A 7,495-nucleotide genomic window follows, 5' to 3' on the forward strand; every position below is an offset into this window, starting at 1 on the left:
CAAAGTCACTAGCTCCTTAGGTCTAAGCAAGAGAGAACCAGCCATGTTGCAGCACATAACAGCTTTGAGGCTTCCCAGGTTGAACCCCAATAATGGGTGACATGGATTCGACACACAATGGGCTGTGTAAGCCGTAAAGAGCCCAAGACATCCTCCCAGGTGTGTCTCAGTTGGACTGTGTAAGTTAGGAAAAGGACCAAGGCTGTCCAATAAGACAGCTTTAAATTCCAGCAAAACCTCAGCACAGATCAGCTAAAAAGAATGCCTCAGATTTTAAAACAAACATGGTTTTATCTGCTTAATTTAGATGCAGACAGACACTCCTTGGTATTGTCCCACATGCAGCAGACCTGGTAGGAACAACTCCTAGCATGTGGAAAAGCTGCAAGGGGGACCTTGTTCTGTGCCTTCTCAGACACCACATTCACCTGCAGTCAAGATGAACGGGCAACACTGAAGGCAGGGGACACAAATAAAGAGGCACACACTGTATGCACACACAGAATCACTGTCCTTCTAACCCAGTCACTCTATACCTATTTGAACGACTATACCAGCAACACCTCCTGTAGCTTCTACCGGAAAACAAACCAATCCAGAGCTCTCCAGCCAGAACACAACATGTGCCACGGCTTCCTGTAAAGGGGCCCTGAATGGTTAACATTCCAGCAATACTAAGGCCTAGTCTGCATACGAGGCAGGGGGTGGAAATGAACCCTATATGACAGACTGAATGCCATGTAGTGGATAAAGCATAAGACTAGGGTCTATCAATCAAGTTTTATTTTGATACAATATCAGCTCTTACTAGGATCTAGGAGACCCATGTTTGAATACTTGTTTTACCATGGAAACTTGCTGGGTTACCTTGCACCACTCACTCTCAGCCCAACCTACCTCACAGGTTTGTTATTATAATGATAAAATGGAGTAAAATGATACTATATGCTGGTTTGGGTCCAACTGGGGAGAAAAGTGTATGAATAGGTAAATATTTAAGCTGCAATGGGGAAAGGGAAAATCATACTCCCATGCGCAAAAAACGTTGCACATAAAAGCCTTGAACAGTAGTAGGGAGCCACCTGTGATAGAACGATTACCCCAGGTATATTATGCTTCTGTCCTGACCTGAATGGTCCAGGCTAGCCCAATCTAATCAGATTTCAGAGGATAAGCAGGATCGTCTCTGGTTAGTTCTTGGATGAGAGACCACCAAGGAAGTCCAGGGTTTCTACACTGAGACAGCCAATGACAAACCACCTTTGTTCATTCCTTGCCTTGAAGACTCTAGGGGGCTGCGCTTGACGACACTTCCCACCATGTTAGGCTTACATAATACATACATACACCAAACTCAGGCCTGATTTAAATGCAGTGCTGGCAAGACAAAAGACCTCACCAGCATGGTGACATATTAAAGTAGGCTACCACCCATGCAAAGCAGTGATGCCTGCTTAACTAACATTGTCCAGGTGTGCATTGCGCAGGTGATAGTTCAGTTTAAAGGAGTCAATATGAGTGCAAAGTCACACAGGTAAATTCTCTTGCTTTACCAGCATCTAACCTAACTAGGCTTAAAGCCTCATCAGCACATCAAGAATGAGCTGCAAAAATGAGCTATACAGGCTGAAGCTGTGGGGGGAGGGGGGTTGGCATATTTTAAATGCTGTCTTATGTAGAAACTCCCTACAAGTAGAAAATCAGTGCATAAGGAAAAGATTCTGTAATCTGACTTCAGTGTCTGCCAACTGAACTGGTTCCAGCTGGAGTATTGGATCAGGTTCAATGTGCTGGCTTTGACCTTTAAAACCTTACATGGCCTGGGACCTTCGTATCTTCAGGACCACCACTCCTGGTATACCCCCAAAGACCTTTATGATCATCTGATAACAATCTATTGGTGGTCCCTGGCCCTAAGAGCGTGTGGCTGTCCTCCACAAGAGGCGCTGGCCTAATGAAATGCTCTGCCTGGTGACACCAAGGCCCTGCGGAACTCTTTAAGCTCTTTAAAGTCCCTGCAAGACAGAGCTTTTCCGCCAGGCCTACGGTTGATCCCCCCTCCCCTTATATTATTCATACTAGCTGAGGGGTAACCTGTTGCCTATCTCAGGCAACATGAGGTTAATTTAGGTGCCATCTGCAGGCTTTAGTTTTAACTGGTTTTTTTAGTGTTTTTAAATTAAGGACTTACGGTTAATTTTATCTTCGATTACATTGATGTGTTTTAAATAATGTTACCCGCCCTGAGCCTGGCTTCAACAAGAAACAACAGCATGTAGGGCTCTTTAAGAAATAGCAATTTACTGTGTAAAATATGTATACTGAACAAGCATATGTATAAGAAAAAATATCTATGAGAAAAATATCCAAGACTTTGTATTTACATCATACAATTTGACATCCAAAAGTTTGTATTCACTTCATACAGGAAACTTTAGACAGGTAAGACCATATATCAATAAACATAAATAGGTTAATTCACCATGTGCTTCCATGGTGAATGGCTTCGGCTGCAGTTATAAATGGGAAAAACTAAAAATAAATAAAAGTGGGCTACAAATGAAGTAAACAGACCCAGGCTAGCTCTTTGTACACTGTGCTGGCTTTCCGCTGACCGACAGTAAATCGTTAACATCAGGGAGCTGTGAGCAACACACACAATGTGTGGCCTGCCTGCCGCCTGAGTCCATTTTACCTCTTCCACTCTCCTGCTCCACGTGCAGACCGCGCCCTAAGGAAGGCGTGTGGGGCAGAACGTCTTTTTCAACTGGGATGTAAATCGAATGCTCGAATGTTAAGGGCACTTTCACACAGCCCAAATAATGCACTTTCAATCCACTTCCAGGGCACCTTAGCGATTGTTTGCAAGTGTGTTTTGCCAGTCTCACACACTAAAATCCACCTTCAAAGTGCATCGAAAGCAGACTGAAAGTGCATTATTATGGAGGGAGGTGTAGGGGAACTCAATATTTTTTCTTTTCTGATTATATACAAATATCTTTTAATGGTTCCTATCTGTTTTTATTTTTTACTGTTTATCTCAATTGTTAAACCATGTGCTTAATACTTTTGGAAAAAATTAATTTTCAATGGGACCATTTAAAGAATACTTTTTGATCTAATCCCTTATTTACACCTTTAATTTTATATTAGTACTGATTTAATGATGTCAGATAGGATAAGAATATGTTAATTAAAACAGTACTAGGATTAGTTCCGTTAGCAAAAAGTTGATACAATTTATTTTTAGACGGAAGAGGGAGAGGGGGGAGTCAATGTATTGTTAATTTGGTAGTGCTAGTTGTTGTTTTTAGTATTATTGCTATTTTTTAATACTGGATATTGTTTTGTAGGTTGATGTGTCAATTAAGAAAATAAAAAAAAATATTTAAAAAAGAAAGAAAAAAGAAAGTGCATTATTGGGGCTGTGGGAAAGTGCCCTTAATCTGTAGAGAAGTCTCTCTGTAAGTAGGAAACTAGTATAACAGTACCGGCTAGAATATTGCCTCTCCCAGATGCGCTAGGTTTTTCTTTAAATTGAACTAAACTCAGCAAGGACACACATAGGGAAGCATTCAAGAGCGCCCCCCCCTTACAACGAACGGTGGTAGCACTCTTCCCCCCCCCCCCCGGGTTCCACCATCTTGTTAAGATTGCCAGGGGGGGGGAGAGAGAGAGAAAGAGAGAGACGCTTTTCAAATGTCGCAAAGGGCGCCTACAGCCCGCAGGCTGCACGCGCAGCCCCCGTCCTCAACCGTCCGTCGAACCGTCAACCGTTTTCTCAACCGTCCCCTCACGCGCCTCCAAGCAACCCGCCATCCCCTTACCTCCGCCGCAGCCTCAGCGGCCGACCCCGGCCCGCGCCACAAGGCAAGAGGAAGGCCCCGCCCCGCTCAGCTCCCGATGTGCTCTGCGGCGGGACAAACCATTATTAGTGGAACGGTGGGGAGGGGGGAAGCAGGGCAGACGGCATTTGTTTGTTCCACACCCTAGCGAAGGAAGGGGGACGTACTACTAGCGCTTTCCCGGGAAGGGACAAAGGCACGGGAGGGGACAAATGCTCGCGATTCTCTCTTCATTCCACAACCAAGAGGAGTATGCGGAATGTACCAACTGAGCGCTTACGGGACAATGGGGGGGGTGTTAAACCTAGAGTTATGCAAAGGCCCGTCTGGGGAGGGGATGTACTAAAACGAATGACAAGTCAGCCCATTGGAAGCAATGGGAGAGGCTGCCCAGTTCGTTGAAGATAATGGGAGAGGAGAGTGTCTGTTGACTTGCATTGACTCCATTGAAAGACATTACAGCACAAAAAGATAATTCTCACTTCTGAAGAAGTGAGCTGCGGCTTACGAAAGCTCATACCCTGCCAGAAAATATTTTTGTTAGTCTTTAAGGTGCTACTGGACTCTGGCCCTTTTCTACTACCAGCACAAAAAGAGTTGCAAAGAAAATGTGGGGTGGATTTCTCACTTGGAGATCAGTACTAATTCTGGGAGCTCTCCAGGCCCCACCTGGAGGTTGGCAACCACACATCTTTTGGTTGATCAAAACTGCAAATGAGGGAGTCTATAAGCCATAGAATACCACTGGGCTTTACACTTAATGTGAGTAAGTGTAAAGTGATGCATATTGAGGCAAAAAATCCCAACTTCACATATACACTGATGGGATCTGTGCTGGCAGCAACAGACCAAGCAAGGGATCTTGGGGTGGTAGAGGATAGCTCAATGAAGATGTCAACCCAGTGTGCGCCTGCTGTAAAAAAGGCAAATTCCATGCTGGCTATAGTTAGACGAGGAATAGAGAATAAAATTGCTGCTATTATACTGCCCTTGTACAAATCTATGGTGAGACCACACCTGGAATACTGTGTACAGTTCTGGTCACCACACCTAAAAAAGGATATTACAGAGCTTGAGAAGGTGCAGAAAAGAGCAACCAAAATGATTAGGGGACTAGAGCAACTGTCCTATGGGGAGCGGTTAAGACACTTAGGGCTGTTTAGCTTGGAAAGAAGGCGGCGGAGGGGAGACATGATAGAGGTCTATAAAATTATGCATGGTTTGGAGAGAGTGGACAGGGAGAAGGAATTTCCCAACCCAGAACTGGTGATCTAGATGGGAGTGGAGAGAGATTGCGAGTAGAGGTCAGAAGGCCAGGCCAAGGTGCAATATGTGATATCTAAAACACATATGAAAACATGATCCAGTTAAAAGAGTAAATAACCCATTTGTGTGGTGAGTTATCCCAAGTCCCTATTGAGTCCAACATTATTAAATCAGCATATAGTTAGAGGTTGCAGGTAGTGATGTTGGTCCAAGCAACATACAAAAAAGTCACCCAGTGTTCTTTAAGACCAACGAAAATAACAAAACATTGTTCAAGTTTTCAAGGTCTTCAGAACTCTTCATCAGGCTGCATGAAAAAAACAGGTTGGGGAAAGAGATGTTTCAAGCCCTTATCTTAAGGCCTCTTGGGGAAAGCCAGCATGGTGTAGTGGTTAAGAGCAGTGGTTTGGAGCAGTGGACTCTGATCTGGAGAACCTGGTTCGATTCCCCACACCTCCACATGACCGGCGAAGGCTAATCTGGTGAACCAGGTTGGTTTCCCCACTCCTCCACATGAAGCCAGCTGGGTGACCTTGGGCTAGTCACAGCTCTCTCAGCCCACCTACCTCACAGGGTGTCTGTTGTGGGGAGGGAAAGGGAAGGTGATTGTAAGCCGGTTTGATTCTTCCTTAAGCGGTGGAGAAAGTTGGCATATAGAAACCAACTCTTCTTGTCTGAATCCTGTGTAGAATGTCAAGCAGATATGGACAGTGGTGCTGGGTGGAGCTATCTGCACATGTTCAAACATACTGATGGTAAATACTATTTAGCATTGCAAAGCTCAGTGCTCTCCTGTTTCACCAGCTAATGTCGTGGATGATGAAGAAGAGTTAGTTTTTATACTCCGATTTTCTCTACCTTTTTAAGGAGACTCAAACCGGCTTACAATCACCTTCCCTTCCTCTTCCCACAACAGACGCCTTGTGAGGTAGGTGGGGCTGAGAGAGTTGTGACTGGCCCAAGCAGGCTTTCATAATAATTTATGAAAATGTATTTATGAAATATCTGTTTGATGATTAGGGAACAACATGACAGGTATAGTTTTCTCTGTAAAATACTTTCTATTATAATGAAGATAGAAAAATAATGTGTGAAGATACAAGAAATAACCTTATTTTACTAATTTTTGTTAAATAGAGAATGCCTACATAATATTCCATAAAGAGAATCAAATATTGAATTCTATAGTATATGCCATGTAATAGATGCTGCTGGCATCTGTGAATAATTTGGTTTAGTCTGTGACACTGAACAAATTCACAAGTTATGCACATATAAAGCATCCTCATGCAGGTTTAGACTATTAATTGCTCTATCAAGGTTCATACTGTCTAGTTTGTAGGGTTCCCACCCCCCCAAAAAAAACATTTGGCCAGGGGATGCCCTGCCCCCAACTGGCATTCCCTGCCACCACTCAGAGTGGAACTCTCTAACTGGCACTCACTAACTGGCACCAGCTCTCCAGAGTCTCAGGTAGTTTGATGTCTTTAACATCACCTAGTAACTGATCCTTTTAACTGGAGATGCTGGGCATTGAAAGTGGGACCTTCTTCATGCAAAGCAAATGCTCTTCTATGGGCTCTCCTCTAGACACAGTAAACTGATTCACATTCCCTATGCCAATGCCACTACCATTGTCTGGTAACATGTACTATAAATATGTACATAGTTTACATGTTTAAAAAGCAGGGGCTAACTTGCAATTTGCCAGACATTAGCAGCACTTTGCCCTCAAATTACCGTATTCTCTTTTCCCTTTAAATAGCTGAAATTTCACCAATAGAGAGTAGATTATATTTATGATTCAGACCTAAAGATAAAGCCGTTAGGGAAAGTAATGAGGAGGGCCTTCGTGGCTATTCCTTTTACATGGAACAACAAAAGTACCAAAGTAACCTATGTAAGTGTTCTTAAAATCTGTAATGACTACCGGTAACTTGATAGAACTGGGAAATAGGGAATGCAGGGTATGTTTCCAAGAATGCATACCATAAAAGAGAATGTGCTAATATCTTTGCCAATAAATGTGCTGGAATATTCTTGGTTAAATAGTACATAGATAATTGGGATGGGAAATCATTCTGCTTGTTTAATACTTTCAAAATTTATAAAGGAGCTATTATAGAATGCCTAGATATGCTACATTTGGGTATTTACAATGTAGAGATGTAACCGTAACTGTTACAGATGTCCTACAAATGACTTTGAAAATGAAGATATTAGAGATATAACTTTGTATTTGCATTCTAAATATACAGTGGTTTAGAATGTACATTCTAAATATACATTTGTTTATTTTAGTAGAACTGACATGTATGTTGTTTACTCAAACACAAGTCCCACTGACTTCAATAGACTTACTCTGACTACAATAAAACTTACTT

The 7,495-nt window shown here is 42.8% G+C and overlaps 1 non-coding gene across 1 annotated transcript; it reads right to left on the bottom strand.

Moving 5' to 3' along the window:
* Nucleotides 1-328: 328 nt before the first annotated feature.
* Nucleotides 329-462, bottom strand: LOC130477229 (small nucleolar RNA SNORA13). Its single transcript, XR_008933316.1, has one exon. It is a non-coding gene; the product is annotated as a small nucleolar RNA SNORA13 (small nucleolar RNA).
* Between the last annotated feature and the right edge of the window lie 7,033 nt (nt 463-7,495).

This window comes from Euleptes europaea, chromosome 4 (assembly GCF_029931775.1).
Source record: "Euleptes europaea isolate rEulEur1 chromosome 4, rEulEur1.hap1, whole genome shotgun sequence".
Lineage (NCBI taxonomy): Eukaryota > Metazoa > Chordata > Lepidosauria > Squamata > Sphaerodactylidae > Euleptes > Euleptes europaea.